The sequence below is a fragment of the Tupaia chinensis genome, unplaced genomic scaffold (assembly GCF_000334495.1).
Source record: "Tupaia chinensis unplaced genomic scaffold, TupChi_1.0 Scaffold144426_1, whole genome shotgun sequence".
NCBI classification, from domain to species: Eukaryota; Metazoa; Chordata; class Mammalia; order Scandentia; family Tupaiidae; genus Tupaia; species Tupaia belangeri.
In genome coordinates, this window is record NW_006204286.1 from 2,764,659 (window position 1) to 2,781,808 (window position 17,150).

At 39.9% G+C, this 17,150-nt stretch overlaps 2 pseudogenes; both read right to left on the reverse strand.

The window, feature by feature from the left end:
• Positions 1-353: 353 nt before the first annotated feature.
• On the reverse strand, positions 354-3,279 carry LOC102495036 (SWI/SNF-related matrix-associated actin-dependent regulator of chromatin subfamily D member 1 pseudogene; annotated as a pseudogene).
• A 6,752-nt stretch (positions 3,280-10,031) lies between these two features.
• LOC102495446 (RNA-binding protein EWS pseudogene) lies at positions 10,032-16,940 on the reverse strand (annotated as a pseudogene).
• Positions 16,941-17,150: the final 210 nt, after the last annotated feature.

Here is a 17,150-nt window from a genome sequence, read left to right on the forward strand (position 1 = left end):
CCAGCTCCTGGGTCGCTGAAGGGCAGGATCAGTGTGGCTGGTCCCCTTGAAGACCATCTGGCCTTGGGCCCAATCCATTCAGAGCACTGATTACCACTACGGGTTCCTCTCTAACACTACCTAGAGGTCCTACGTAGACCAGGGGAGAGGCGAGGCACATGGGAACTTTGTGGGGCAAAGTATGTAGCTGGGGGTGGGAAGAGATAGGGGGAGAAGAGGGTAACAGGTGTCTTGTGAGACAGAAATGTGAGACCCTCTTCATTCTCGTGTTGTCCTTGAACCACAGCATCCCCTGGAAGGCCCCAAGCAAGACCAAGGCAGGTGCTACGGGGCAAGCAGCACAGGGTCCAGTTAGGAATCGGTGCAGCAGGTCAGGGCTGTGGAGAGGCCCTATGTATTTCAGATTCCCAGGGCTTGCTCTAATTCTTGCCGTCTCTGTTGCACCTTGGAGTAGAAGTATTGGCACACAGCCTCCTGGGCCCGGGGCTAGACGTAGAACTCAGCTCGGCGTTCTTCCTCCGGGTTACCCACCACGTCGGTCATGGTCTTGAGGTCTCTGCACTGAGACTGAAGCCAATCATTGATGAAACCCTGAGGGTCTCTGGCAAAGCTCAGTATGAACTCCCTCTGGGTCTTCAGTTGGTTGACAGTTTCTATTGTCTCATGGATCTTGTTGTCTAAAGTAGCAATCTCCTGTTGGCTGGCAGTGGACAGCAGAAAAGAATTCATCTGGGTCTTCAAAGTATCATCCACTTCCACATCAATGTCATAACAAGCTGCCTTTTTCTGATCCTTTGGGTCAACACTGATGACATGATTAATGATGGTGGGCTCTGGCGGCATAAGCAGCGCATGGGATCTCTGAAAACCTCATACGTTGAGACTCAAAGATCTGCTGGAGGTACTTATCACAGATAACAAACTCCCGCTCATGGGGGTCCTGGAGCTTGTGTGTCTTAATATATTGCCGCGGTGCTTGGATGATCACTGGACGAGTCTGGGTGTGGATGCCTAGGAGCCGAGCCAGGCGAGGTTCTAATTTGAACTGGGGAGGCTGGTAGTCCAGCAACAGTAGGACAGTACGCCGTACATTCATGTCTCCTGGCCGCTTCACCTGGAAACCATCAGTCTCCTGGGTAGTGGCGGTCCTGTGCCATTCTACCAGATGGTTGTCTGACCCATTACAGGTCTTTGTCCAGTTCAATCACCAAGGACTTAAAGAAGGAAGAGAACTTCCTCTTTTGTTTGGTGGAATCATATTTGGATAAGGCAGAATCCTCCAGGAGTCGTCCTTCTACCCAAAGCTCCCAGGAAGCCACCGTCCCTTCCCCATCCTCGCATCTGACTTAGCCAGATTGAAAGTGTTAGAAATGAAAATTTGCAGCTTCCGATCTTTTCCGCATGACAGTCTGGTTCTGTTTCCTTTCAAAAGCCAAGAGATCCATATAGGCCTGGGATTCTGGTACCAGTTCACAAATCATTTGAGGTAGAATTTTGTCAGCCATCTTCTTTTTCTTTGCACAGATAGGGCTCCGGGCATTGGGGAGCGGTACAACCCTTGACCCGGCGCCGGACCCATGAGTACGGGAAGCCCTGGAGTCCTGCCTGGGCCCAGGGCAGCCACCACGCCCGCCCCTCCCGAAGCTCCAGCGCAAACGCTGGGAGCCACAGACTGGAAACCGGCCAGGGCGGCTATCTTCCTGGGGCCACCGCTGCAGCTGCACAAAGAACCAGACTGTAATTAGTTTTAAAGATGCTAATTACACTACTTCTAGTAATAAGAAAAGTACTGATAATCCATGGCATAAACTATTTATAGAAGTATGCAAACTATCTGCATTGGATATACCTAATCAACTGCTTATAAGAATCAAAGAGCTAATGACTCTGCATATGATACATTTTATAAAAATAAAAACTAATAAATACAATAGCAAAGATTGGTTGATCTGAATGTTACTGGACAAAGAGGTAAAAGGGAAGGATGAGTTCAGGGATTCACATTCTCAGGTCCAAGTATCACTTAAACTACCTGAGTGTCTGGGTGTGCTCCAAGCAGGAATTGTATCCATTGTAGGCACAGGGCAGAAACTGCTGAGAAGTCAAATGAAGAAATTTATGCTGTGATTTGATGAATAACAACACCATTCAAACTCCCAACTTTATAAGGCATTGAGTGTTAAGTTGAGTGAATTGATTGGGAAAAAATGGGATCTTGTAGATTGGAATGGGGATGTGTGGGAAAACCCTGATGAAGCTGGAGACATTTGTCCCCTGAACTCGTATGATTCTTCTTTGCCAGTGGGAGAGATATTTTCACTCCCAGTGGAGATAGCTTCCCAACATCTACTGTAATTAACCTTCTAAACCCCAGTGACAGGAGTATCATACCTTCTTTAATAGCAGTCTTTCACTTCAGTGGTCTCTGTGTATTTATCTTTATATGAGAGGACTGACTATGTATTGCTTGAGAAAATGTTAATTGCTTCCTTTGAGGCAATTACCATGCAAGACAATACTGACTTTCATCAGGAATCTCCCCAAACACCTCCCTTTGCTTCTAGACTTACAGCTATACTTGAGTCCCATCAGGAACCAAACGTGAGTTATAAAGTGTGACTTCTGAGGTATGCTCAACTCTAAAAGATGACTTGTGTGTTCTTATTTACACAGCAGAAATATAATAGAAAATGTGTGGGAATGGGGAGTAAGGGTATAGGATAGTGGTGAAAGGAATATGAAGTTAGATCTGGCCAAGTTTACTGATATAGACTTAACTAAGCATAGATCCTTCACTTGAAGAGCAGATTAGGGAATTAGAAAGGGCACTAACAATTTATTCAGTGGATTGTTTTAAACATGGACCTAATTATTGCTTACAATGAGCAAGTGGAAATGTCCAATTTTTTGGTTTAAGGTAGAGAAAGGGAATTTAGACTCAGGAAAATGGGTATACTAGAGTGAATTTGCCATTTAAGACCTAGCCTAATGAAGAAGGTTCTAGAATACATATCCTTTATGAATTTTTTGAGAAATAAATTTGTGACACAAGCCTCACCATTCTTAAAATGCTCCATGATCACTCTTCTCTGCAGACCAGACCTTCCAGTGGGAGCCACAGTCACTCAACTGGAACGTTTGAAAGCAACAAAAGAATTGGACTCCAGAAACACAAGTACCAAGTGCCAAGTGATGGCACTTAACTGCCAAATGGATGATGGGCATGGTTATTGTAATGAACAGCAGAGTCAAAGCATCAATTAGAACAGTCTGACTCATGCATACCTGTGGCATGCTAAATCATGGTATTCGTCTTAGTCTTTGGGCTGCTATAACAAAATGTCATAACTTGAGGAGTTTATTAACAACAGAAATTTGTTTCTCACAGTTCTAAAGGCTAAGAAGTCCAAGATCAAGATGAGTGGTATCTAGTAAGTGCCTACTTCCTCATAGATGGTTCCTTTTTTACTGTATCCTCACATGGTGAAAAGGAGCAAACAAATTCGATCTGGTCTCTTTTTTAAGGACACCAATCCCGAAGTGCCTTTACTACTAAGGAACTTCCCAAAGGTCCCACCTCCTAATACCAGCATATTAGGGATTAGGTTTTAACATATGAATTAGGGGAGGCACATTTATACCATTAACAATGTTTCTAGAAGTGAAACTATTACTTGACCTTTATAAGCAGAGAACTTCCAGGTCAAGTGAACAAAAGCTTACTTCCAATTATAAAAACTACAAATCATAGTTCCTTGATCAATTTCCAGGATGCAGTCAACTTGTAGATTCAGAAACTTTTCAATAAGAAAGGGAAACCAAGGTCCCTGAAAGAAAGACCCCAGTAAACTACTGAAAATTGATACTTTTAAGTCATTGAGAAGGTCATGGCTTATTTTTCTTTATTTTCTTCTTTTAATTTTTTTCTTTTTTTTATTCATGGCATGTTTTTCTATGCAAAAAATGCATCATGACTTCCCCGACAACCCAAAATTTATACTGTAAATCCTTCTCTAATCCTTCTCCAAAGGGTCTTTGGCTGAATCATGTTCATGTCTTAATGTTTTGTGAAAGAACTTACAAATTATAAAATTGAATGCAATCATCCCTTTGTATCCAAGGGTTTTTGTATTTGCAGGTTCAACCAGTGAGGATCAAATTTCTACAGATGCGGAACCCATGGATAGGGAGGGTTGACCATGAGGGACTTGAGCATTTGTGGATTTTGGTATTCATGGGGGATCTTGGAACCAATACCCTATAGGATGACTTTATTTGGATGTGAAATAACTGAGCAAAGTGTTGACCTACTTTTCCTTAACTGCTTATAGTAAAATGTAAGAGAGAAATGGCTTAAAGATGGAATTGTTTATCAAGGAAAACAAAACTTAAAAATTTGAAAACTTCTCAGAATGGGAGAAAATTTTTGTTAACTGTGCCTCAGATAACGGACAGATAACCAGAATACACAGAGAACTCAAGCAGCTTATCTGGAAGAAAATAATTAACCCAATTAAAAGGTGGGAAAATGAGCTGAATAGACAACTCTCTAAGGAAGACATACAAACAGCTGAAAATTATATGAAAAAATACGTAACATCCCTCATAGTAAGGGAGATGCAGATCAAAATCACAATGAGATACCACTTAAACCAAGTCAGAATCATGAAGATTAAAAAAACAAATGATGATAAGTGCTGGAGGGGATGTGGTGAAAGGGAACACTTCTACACTGTTGGTGGGAACGTAAATTGGTCCAGTCACTGTGGAAAACGAGATGGAGGTTCCTCAAAGACCTTCAAATAAAACTACCATATGATCCAGCAACTCCACTCCTGGGTATCTACCCAAAGGACAGGAGAGCACTCAGTCAGAAAAGCGCTTGCACTACTATTTTCATTACATCCTTATTCACGATTTCTAAGACATGGAACCAACCCAAAAGTCCACAAACAGATGAATGGATTGAAAAGGTGTGGCACATATACTCCATGGAATACTATTCAGCCATAAAAGACAGCAAGGCCCTGGAATTTGATAGAAAGTGGATGAATATGGAAGATTTGTTGCTGAGTGAATCAAGTCAGGCTATGAAAGAGAGACATTGTATGTCTCCACTTAATATATACCGACTGTCCACACTCTATGATAGAGACTGAAAGACTTTAGAATATAAACGTATTAAAAATTGTAATGGATACTAGCGACAAAGTGGACAGAGAGTGTGGGAGGGGAGGAGCATAGGAAAATCTGGGGGGAAAATGGAGATGTAAGACACTTGTGGGACACAGATAAACTTTATTATCTGTTGACAAGTATGTGCATAATAGTCTCAACTACACTAGATGGAGGTGTATATTATGCTGGGTAAAGTCTCTTTACAATCTAAATGATGTATAGTGATTTAATGTATGAATACTGAAAAAAAGAAAAGAAAAGAAAAAACTGAAAACTTTTCTTCTTAGTTATAGAAAGAAAAATGATACACTCTGCTTAGAAAAAGGAAAAACGGTGTGACCAAGTAATCACTTGATAAAAAAATTCCTGTGCATTTGCCATTTCAAATGAAGCCAGATTCTATTCATTGAGATAATCGTCAACCATCTGAACAGAAGCCCAGATGTGTGCCCAAGACAATGAAATAATGACCCTGAATAAATTTTGGATATCATAGGGATCATCCTCCTATTATATATAGGCCCATAGTTCATGGGCCAAGGGAGCAGAATGATTTCAAAGAAGGAGCTGCATCTACCCAACATTGCTGCTCAGTGCCACCTAATAGCATGTCTCTTGTTCTGACCTCATTGCTTCTTCCTACATATCCACCAGAACTCAGTCATAGGGTCCCCACCCTAATGACTTTATCACACCCAAAGGTCCCTGCCTGGGATACCATGAAGGGCTTACGCTTCAACTTAGCATCTTTACAATACAATCAATTCCCAACACATGGGGAACATCCAAACTCAAAAACGAACCTTAGGGGACAAACCATCATCCAAACTGTAACATCTGCCCTAACAGAAAATGAAAGGGAGCTAGATGTTTAAAGTGTCCTTTCATGGGATACTTCTTTTACCTGGTAGACAGTCTAATGCCTAGTTGTTCATCACAACTAAGAGGTCCTTTACACAGAAAATTTGTTAGTACTGGCAGATGACCTTGCTGCTCTTGTCTGACCTGTGTCCAGTTTATGCCTGTCTGGCCATTGCTCTGCACTGAGAGACAAATCAGGTGCTCCTCATTGCATTTTAGAAAATATCTGACTTGAAGCAGTTTCTGGTTCTTCAGTTGGAGGCAAAATTTCAATACACCAACACAATAGGAAATAAGTTCAAAGCTATTTACTTACAGATCTTGGGAAAAGAGGATATAGTAAGTTGAGAGACAGTTCTCTGTTCCTCTATAATGAGGCAGGAATGATCAGTTGGGCAGAGAGGGAAAAGAGTACATGGTAACTAGCACTATTGGATTGTTGGAAAAATCCTGACATATTTTTCTATGTATTTCAATACAAAAATGTGTCATTTTTCCAACAACCCAAAATATATAAGGAGATAGGGTGTGAGTACTTTTTAGATGCCACTAGAGTATTTATACTGTAGCTAAGATTACCACATGGTATTAGTCAGTGTTCTCCAGAGAAACAGATAAGTGATGATAGATAGATAGAGATAGATAGATAAATAGAGATAGCTAGATATATTTATTTTTAGGAGTTAGCTCATGTGAATATAGATGCAGAGGCCTCACAATCTGCCAACTGCATGCTATAGACTCAAGAGAGCCAATGATATAGTTCCAGTCTAAGTCTGAAGATCTGAGCAACAGAAAAGCTTATAGTTTAAATCTCAGTCCAAAGGCAGAAAACCAATGTTGCATATCAAACAGAGAGGCAGAGGGGTGAGTTGGAGTGAGCTCTTTCTTTCTCCACTACTTGTTCTAGTCAGTAGGTTGAATGACTGTCACCCACACTGGAGAGAGAAATCTATTTTATTAAGTCCATTGGCGCAATTACTAATGTCACCAGAAACATCCTCACAGACACCCCAAAATAATGTTTAGCCAAATATCTGGACACCCAGTGATTCTGTCAAATTGACACATAAAATTAACCATTTTGGGCCCGGAGGTGTGGAGGTTAAAGTGGCTGGATCCCACATGCCTGACTGCATGGTACCGGTTCCAGACCTGACAGCTTGAACAATCATGCCTAGTGTGGTGCATGAGTGCCCCAAATCCTGAAAGGATAATGGAAGAGAAGGGATTCAGTGTGTTCATCCTTCTTGGTAGTGCTTTCTCACTTTCCTTCTTTCTCTGTCTCTCTGACATTCATCCTAAAGCAAAAAGCACACACACACACAAAATTAACCATTACATAAATTCAGCAAATAATGGGCTGATCATTTACATTTTAGTTTCAGACAAATGCAAATAATGTTTTACTATGAGTATGTTCCACACAATAATTGTGATAAATTATACTAAAATAGTATTTGTTGTTTATCTGCAGTTCAAATTTTAATTTGGTCTCCTATATTTTTCTGGCTGCTGTAACACTATTCCCAAAAAGCAAGCATATATTAGTTATACTGTCTGGGTCTCTTACTTATAAGTTCTCACTCTGCCTCCTTGAAGAGGGCATTGTTACTCTACTCATACCCAAAGGTACTTACCCTCTTATACTCTCTGATCCCTTAGCATTAAGAGAGAGCTAAATGCAATAATTGCAGCTCATATTAAGTTAGTCTCTAAGCACACTGTCCTCTTTATAACCATTGTCTATTGGGGAATTAAAACAACAGTTACATAGCTATGTATCTTGAGGAATTTTCTGTTCCAAGGTTTGTAATACCGAAAAGTAAAAGTCTAGAGGTAAGGTTACCTGATGAGCCATATCTCAAATTTCAGGAGAGAAGGAATAAGGCAAAACTAAAATCATAATAGCTTTTCTAGGAACAGATGGGGGTACAGGGTGAGAAGGGTGAATGTGAAAGGAAAATCACGTAGTGCTAATGACCCCAGGGTCTATAACCTCTTAAAACCCAGATACCTGGACTTCTGGCTTTCCTGAGTAGGAGAATCAGAAAACAGTGTTCAACAATTTCTCCCTTCCAGAAGCATGCAGAATTCATAGGTGAGGATATACATTAGAAGGCACCACTTCTACATATACATTCAAAGAAGTAAAAGTTTTCAAGTTTGAAAAATTTCTACTCTTTCATTGGCATTTCTGGGTCAGATGAGTCACTCTTGTGTGAGTCTCATTAAATTTTATTAGTCATCATCCTCAGTGATGAATGGAGCATGGCATTTCATGTTATACAGTTATATAGTAATAAGGGTCAAAAAGTACTCCCAGGACAGAAAGTTATTTTTAATCAGGAGATTTTTGAGAGATACTTAAGTGATGAAACAAATTAAAAAAGAGAACACTGACTTGGGCACATAATTAGGAGTTAGAAATCAAAATATCAGATTTAATGGTGTAAGTTCATCAACTATTTATATTTGAACCTCTAGAATTGTTGGATAGAAAGTTCACCACAATGAGCTGCTCTCAAAGTCACATGTATTAAATGAGACAGTGTGAGATTATTTGGTGTTATAAAGACAGCCCTTTTGGTCATAATCAGCTTTCCACCACAGACTTTTCTTTTGTTTAGTTTTTAAGATATTTTTTAACTGCCAGAGGGCATGTATACTTGCCAGAAAGAGAGAGAGAAAGTGAGAGATAACGCAGCCTCCCATGGGGCATATTCACATTGCAATTTCATCTATGTTTTTTCCATCTGTTGTAATGTGGGGCATGTATGCACACATACTAGGCATCCCTCAAGCCACAGGGGTCAGAACTCTAACTCTGGCTGGCCATGTGGGATCTGGCTCCCTTAACCACTATTTTTTTCTCTTTTCTCTTTTCTTTTCTTTTTTCTTTTCTTTTACCTTTTTCTTTCCTTTCCTTTCTTTTCCTTTTTCTTTTCTTTTTTTTTCTTTTTTTTCTCTTCTTTTCTTTTTTTCTTTTTTCTTTTCTTTTTTCTTTTTTTTATTCTTTTTCCCCTCTTCTCTTTTCTCTTCTCTTTCTTCTCTTCTTTCTTTCCTTTTATTTTCCTTTCCTTTTTACTCCTTTTCTTTTGTTAGAGAGAGGAAGTGTGAAAAGGAGAAAGGGGGAGAGGAAAAGAGAGAAATGGATATTTTTCTTTCTCTCTCTTTTTTCTTTTTATTGCTAGAGGCCATATGTTCTCACTAGACAGAGAGGAAAAGACAAAAATGAGAAAGCACTCCCCAAAGGGTATGCATGCCATAATCCAATCTCCATTTCTCCTTTCAGAATTTTGGGTGTGTGCACACATGTACCCAAGTATGTTTTTCAAGTTGCCAGGTTCAAGACTTGAACCTTGCAGTTGGCCATGTGGGATCCAGCCACCTTAAGCACTATGCCACTGGTTGATGGCCGGTCAAAAATAAGTATTTTTCACTGGTCTCTCCACATTGTGATTCTCTTGTCCTAGCCTCACAGTTAGCTAGGACTGCTGGTGCACTTCACTGAGTCCAAGTCTGTATAGGTTGCACTAGTAACTGAATCCAGGCTTTCTCTGCAGCCTCAGACACCACACAGTAGTACCCTCTTGCTTATGCCACCATAGCTGTACCAAAAACTGACTTATTTTTCTTTTGTTTCATGGGACTATAATCATATCTACTTATTTGCATGTTATGATGGCACAGTTGAGTAGCTGCAACATATACTATTGTCTGTAAGCATAAAATAGCTACTATTTGGCCCTTACAGAAAAGGGTTTGTGATATGTGGGATACATTTTGGCAGAAATTTTTCTAAAACTTTTGTGGAGGACACCAAAGTAACCCTCTTTAAGAAATTAGGAAACAAGATATTATTTAGGATAGGGGTCAGCAAACTCAATTACCATGAGCTGTGTAGGTAACATGAATGAATGGCATTGTATATAAACAAAGTGGAATCACGGGGACTTTGTTATTGAAAATATAAGCTCCTCTGAAGTTATTTAAAATTTTAAATTTGCTCCCTGAAAATATTTCCCACCAAACAACTCCATCTCAGCCTTGGTAGTCAGTGGGTCTTCACAGGACACTGTGGTATCACCTTTGTGCTTTCCTGCCTCCTTGTCCAGGTAGATGTGGCTCATGGGCTGCCTAGTTCTCTTGTTCATCTTAACCATCCCACACTGTTTAAAGAAGTATGCCAGATAATATAGAATCACATTGTTATTTAATCCTTGCACATAAATTGCATTGTGGTCGGAGCCCTCATCTGGATCTATGGATGAGCCTCGATCAAGGTCTTGTCTTTCATCCATGGGTCCACCAGGCTTATTGAAACCATTTCACTCTCCAGTGCCCATTCCATTGCATCCTCCTCCCTGCCCACCTCTGTTTATGCCTCCATAATCAAATTCCCCTCTTCCTCTGCCCCAGTTATCAGGGTCACTCATGCTCTAGTTCTCTCCTGGTCTGGAAAATTCTTTAGACTCCTGCCCATAAATACTCATGCTACTGGGGTGGTCTTGTCGAAATGAACTCTACTGCCCATACTGCTGTTATGTTGGCTATATTGACTTGAAGTCTGTCTGTAAGATCCAGTTTGTGGCAGGGATAATAACTAGTGGGAGACTGCTACCCATACCTGTTTTGTTGACCATAGTTATTCTGGTGTCCATAGCTGTTCAGTTGCCCATAGGTGTTCTGCAGACAGTAACACTGCTCTGATCATAACTAGTGGGTTGTGTAGATGAATAGCTGGTAAGAGGATAAGATGGAGGTGCAGTGACTGGTTGTTTGTGGTAGCTTCCAGGTACCTGGTGATAAATGTAATTACTCTGCCCATATCCTAGGCTGTGCTGGTTGTTACGCCTTGTGCTAGATTGAGGTTGACTAGTCTCAGTGGGTTTGTTACCACCTTGTAATATTGCAGGTGCAGTAGCCGCAGACTGATGCCCTAAGCTGGCTAAGCTTCTGATTGCCATGTACAGACTGAGCTGCATAGGAGACCTGGGTGGTGGTGACCATAGCAATGGTGGTATCATAAGCACCAGTGCCTTATACCTGGACAGAAAGATACAGAGAGAAGGAAAGTGAGAAATCACTTTCATCTCCAGGGGCAATGACCATGCCACAATCTCTTCTCTTCCATTCTCCTCTCAGGATTTAGGGAATGCACACACACAGATGCCTGGCATGAGTCTCAAGCCACTAGGTCCATGACTCAAACTGTGTGGTTGGCCACGTGGAAGTCCAGCGACATAGCATTATGCCATCTGCTGGTCCCACGTTCTTATCATTTTGATTGAACTTTATACCATCCCGACTAGCCTCAGCAATACATTTGGATTATGATAATAATTAGTGATAACAAAACATACAGCTATGTATGAGACTGACTGGAAAGAAAATGTCTAGAGAGGACAATGGAAGATATTCTTTTGCCTTAGAATATAAGGAAGAGACTGAGAGACTCTATGATAGTGTATCATGGCCAGCAGAGATTGCAGTTTTACTATGTGGGATGAACAAATGGTTTTCTGTGTGCCTGTACATTTGGTTGCATAGTCAAGGTGTGAGTACCAGACATAAGAAGGAGTAACACGTCCTTACTTAAGATGTGCCCTTCATTAGAGGAGGCTGAAGTCAATCCATTCACTGTATTGGCAAGAAAGCTAGGGAACTACAGAGAGACTATAGGGAGAGTAGCGGACTTAAAAGATGATGATTCAGAAGTATTTCTTATAGAATATTGAAATAGAATGTACTGACTGTCCTATTTCTTGCATTTAGATAGCCCATAAGAAAGTGAATGCTTCATATTAACAGTATCTTTAGAGGGGGCCAGTAGATTGCATAGCAGTTACATCTCTGGACTCCCATATGATCAACTGCTGTTCAAGTACTGGACCTGGTGGCTTCAAATTCATGCCAGGTACATGTGGGTACATGCCCAAGATCCCATACAAGAATGGAAAAGATAGGATTGCAGCATAGCCATCACCCCTGGGGGGGGAGAGTGATTTCTTGTTTTCTGTTTCTTTATCTTTCTTTGTCTCTCCAGCGCCTTATAGCAAAAAATATCTCAAACAAACAAACAAATAAACAAAACATTGCCTTTTAAAACAGGGTAATGTGAATGTATTAAAAACAAAATTCTTTATTCTGCTACTATTGTTATATAACAAATTATACCAAATGTATCAGCTTTTAATTTTATGTCACTTAGTTTCTGAGGTTCAGGAATACAGTAGTGGCTAGTTCTGTGGTTCTAGTTCAAGATCTTTCATGAACTTTACAGCCAAACTGTAGGTTGAGGTTGAAATCTTAAGGTTTAAATCACAAACTCATCTTGATATTTCACAGGATACCTAGGATATGGACATTTTATCAATGATTGCTGTAAATCGGTCTATAAATATCGAAATTCCTTTGATATACTAGACAGAGTTAGAGTTTAAATCTATACTGTACATACTAGCTGAGTGATCTTGAGAAAGCCATTTAACTTCTTTATTTGGAAAGGTTTTTGCTATAAGGCACTTGTGCTTACCAGAAAGATGGAGAGAGAGAGAGAGAGACAGAAAGTAAGAAATGACCCCCCATGGGGGATGGCCCACCACAATCCCTCCTTCATTCTCCTCTTGGGATCTTGGGCACACACACACATGCATCTGGCATTAGTTTAAGCCACTGGGTCCAGGACTCGAACTGCAGTTGACTACATGGGAATCCAGCGACACAGCCAATACACTATCTGCTGGTCCCCATTTAACTTCTTCTTATTTTTTTATTTTGTTTTGTTTTGATTTTTGCCAGGGGGCACGAGTGAGAGAGAGAGACGATGTGAGAGAGAAAGTGAGAATGAGCCACAGTTCGTTCTCGCCCATTTTCCCCTCAAGATTTTGGACACAAACATAGATGCACCTGGTGTTATTTTCAATGGACCAAGTCCAGGACTTGAACTGCAGTCAGCCAAGTGGGATCCAGCATTTTAACCATCACGCCACCTGCTGGCTCCATGATTCAACTTCTTAGAACCTATTTTCTCCTTAGTAGGATGGAGGTAATAATGGAAGTTAGCTTATTTTCAGAGCTATAGTGGCAGGGGAATTAAGCAAAGAAAGAATATAGCCATGCTCTGCTTACTGACAAGGATCCATCCTGAAATGCATCATTAGGCAATTTCATCATTCTGTGAATATCATAGAGTGCACCTACATAAATCTGAATGGTATAGCCTACTATGCACCTAAACCTATTTAGTCCTTATGAGAACACTGTTGTATATGCAGTTTGTAGTTGACTGACACAACTTCACATGGCACGTGATTGTGTATATATACATCTATGCACCAGATGCTATGTATTATTGGCCTTACAAAGTGCTCAATAAATAGGAAAATATTTTAGTATTTAGAGCTTTTTAAAAGTTTATTAATTATTTTTTCTTGAGAGAGAGACACATAGGGACAGAGAGACAGGCATGCTCCATAGGATTCCCAAGACCCCGTCTGTCTTAGTCAGCCCAGACCACAGGCATGCAAGTGCATATCTAGCAGTCTCTGGGAGTTCCCAAGATGCAAACCCAGGCCCTTTCTGATGTGGGCACAGTTGCACTACCACTCTGCCACCACCTGGCCCTATTGTGATAATTTTATGTTTATGCATGTGTGCATGTGCCTGCCTAGCAGCCGATTATTATGAAAAAAGCATAGACTTTGAGGTCAGATGGATTTATGTCTTGGACAGTTCTACCATTTACTAACTGGGCAACTCTAACAATTTTTCATGCTCTCTATGCTTTAGCTTCTTTATCAGTAATGTGTGACCTTAATAATGATGTCTACTGTCTGGTATTGCACATGATAGCTTCTGCCACATTAGAACGAAAAATCGGCCGTGCTAACCAGTATTACTGATCAACTAGTTTTGTTGCTACTACCTCCTCTCACCTTTACTAACTAGCTTCTCCCCTCTACAGTCTGTCTCAGGACTGCCATTGGAAGGGACTCAGATTTACACACACATGCATATACACATAACATGCTAACATACATACTCTAGAAGTTGGACAAAAAGTTGTTTGCAGTTTATAATTTTTTTTTTGAGAGGTTATTTTGCTCTAGGGTGTGTGCATTCCTCGGAGAGACAAAGAGAGAGAGAAAGTGAGACCTCCCCCTGCCGAGAGGATGGCTGCTCTATAATTCCTTCCCTTCTGTTCTCCTTTTGAGATTTTAGGCATGCACGTACATGTGCCTTGCCTGGTGTGTTTCAAGCTGCCGAGTCTGGGACTCAAACCGCAGTTGGCCATGTGGGAGTCTGGCATCTTAACCACTATACCATCTGCTGGCCCCTGCAGTTGATAATTTTTATTGGAAGATGCATGGTACATTTATAATGACTTCAGACCACACCCCTGTACTTCTGAGCCAATAAGATCTGGCAAAATCAGCAGTAGATGCCCTACTTGGGGATTTCATAAAATTTTTTCCTGTCACCCACATCACAGATCCTGTTGTTCTCACCTTTTAAAGTACTTTATTCTGTCTCTTGTTTCTGCATAAAACTGTCGCCTAATGCCCTCTGTTACTGAGACCTAATATGATTGGGATGAAGCCCTGAAACCGCTCTGGTATCAATGCATACATCAGTGGACTATTGGGTCATCACAAAAGTCTTGATGCACTTTTGTACAGAAAAACATAGAAAAAAACACATCATGAATTTTCTGACAGCTCAGTAATCCTCTACCATGTCTATTTTGCTTAAGACATAATAATATCGACCATTGTGAACTAAATACATAAAGCATGAGGAAATGTAAATGAACATGGGTGTTATTGTGCTCAGGAATGAACTTTGGTTTGTATTAAAATCTGTGAGGAATTTGGTACAGAAAGATATCTGTATTTCCAAACCAAGAATCCTGGTGACGCTGAGATGTACTATCATTGAAAGAAAATAGCTTTGTCACATCTTCTGTAATCTCAGATTTTCTCAGTAGATGGTGTTAGCTAACCATTTTTCTCAGTATTTCTATCATATTAGCAGTTTGCTATCAGTATCAAACAAGGTGGTGAACTGTATCTCTTTGTAATTTTCTTATTGTTTGACAAGTTTATATTTTCTTAGCCTTACACATTGCTATTTTCCTCAAGACACATGCACAAAATGTACACAATAGAGATAAAATTCCAAAGTTAGGAGTGTTGGCAACTAGATCAAGGATTGGCAAATATTTTATATAAAGAGCAAGATACCAAATATTGTGGTTTTTACACCTACAGTCTCTATACCAACTATACCTCTCTGCTGTTGGAGCACGAAAACAATCATAGATAATACATAAATGAATGAATGCAGATCTGTTCCAGTAAAACTTTACTTATGGGCACTGACATTTAATTTTAAGTAATTTTTACAAGTTAAAAAACATATTCTTCTTTTGATTTTCTTTCAACTACTCTACAAAAAAAGTAAAAAAAAAAAATCTTAACTTGCAAGCCATCCAAAAACAAGGGCAGGCAAGATTTGGCCTGCTGCCTTTGGGCCATAGTTTTTGGACACCTGATCTAGACGTTTATATGTGTTCAAGCCAAAGGCTTGGATTGTGATGTCTGGCAGTTTGAGATCAAATGCTCACTTGCAAAAGTTAGGTCACACATTACTGATAGAGAATAGAGAGCACAAAAAACTGTCAAGGTCACCCGGCTAGGGAACTAATTTTTCTAAGCCCTAGTTTTTTTTGTATCTGAAATGGGAATAATAACATTAAAGACATGGTAAGATTATTGTGATAATTACATGAATTGATTTGTGAAAATAACTCAAGAGTACAAACAGTTGGAAAAGAGCTAGAATATGATAACTGCTGTTATAGGATAAGTCTTTGTCTAGATATTTTCAACATGTCACATTTCAACTTCATAATAAGCCTTTGATGTAAGTATTATTATGCCTCTTTAAAATATAACTAAACCAAAACATTCAGGCATAAGTGATTTGCCCAGGGTTACATAATTACTACGCAGAAGGAGCTGGAATTGGAGTCAGGCTCAGGCTTACCTCACTCCAGAGAGTTCATGCTTTTGCCACTATGCTCTCCTCATGAGCTCATTTGTATATTTTTCTTGATAAACTCCCAAACCCTATAATTTTGTTAAATACTGCGTGTTCTTGATAGTCTCCCAAACCCTATAATTTTGTTAAATACTGCTAGGTACAAAATTTCTATTTTTAAGAAATACTTATAGTCATAATTATCTCCTATGTTTATACAAAACAGCTTGTGAAATTCAAAAGTATGAACGGTATGATAGTTTCATGTGTCAACATGACTAAGAAATGATATCCAGTTACTTAAACACTAATCTAGGTGTTGCTTGATGGAATTTCTTTTAGATGTGGTTAACATTTCTAATCAGCTTTGTGGAATAAAGGAGATTACCTTGTTCTTATGGGCAGGCCTCATGTAATCAATTGAAAGGTCTTAAGAGAAAATCTGAGGTTTCCCTGAGGAAGAAAATTTCTCCCTCAAAACTGCAACATCAGGCCTTGCCTGAGAATTTGCAACCTACTGATCTGCTGTATGAGTTTGGGATTTGTCAGTCCCCACAATCACTTAAGCCAATATCCTGAAATAAATCTTTACCAGTTCTGTGTTTTCAAAGTGACTGATACAGATGAGCAGTGTGGACACATGAAGAAAAGCTACACCTTTATCTTCATTTGTACATACATCTGTAGTGTCTCAGGCTCCTGCCTTGGGGAGGAAACTTAGATGACAGCAATAATCATCAAACAAGATTTCTCTCATTCTGACCTCTGATTCCAAAGCAGCATTTTTCAACTAGGGATGAGTTTGCCCACTTATGAGTCATTTGGCAATATCTGAAGACATTTTTACTTGTCATAGTTGACGGGAACAACTAAGCACCTAGTAGGTCGAGATCAAAGATGCTGCTACACATCTGACATTGCAATAAATAACTATCCATCCCAGAATGTCGGAACTGGTTCAGATGGTAAGATTGGGAGGCAATTGTCTTTTGAACATTAGACCACCTAAAGATCGTTCCCATCTTCTAAGAAAGTCTCTTGCCACAGGGAAGTGGCTGAGCATC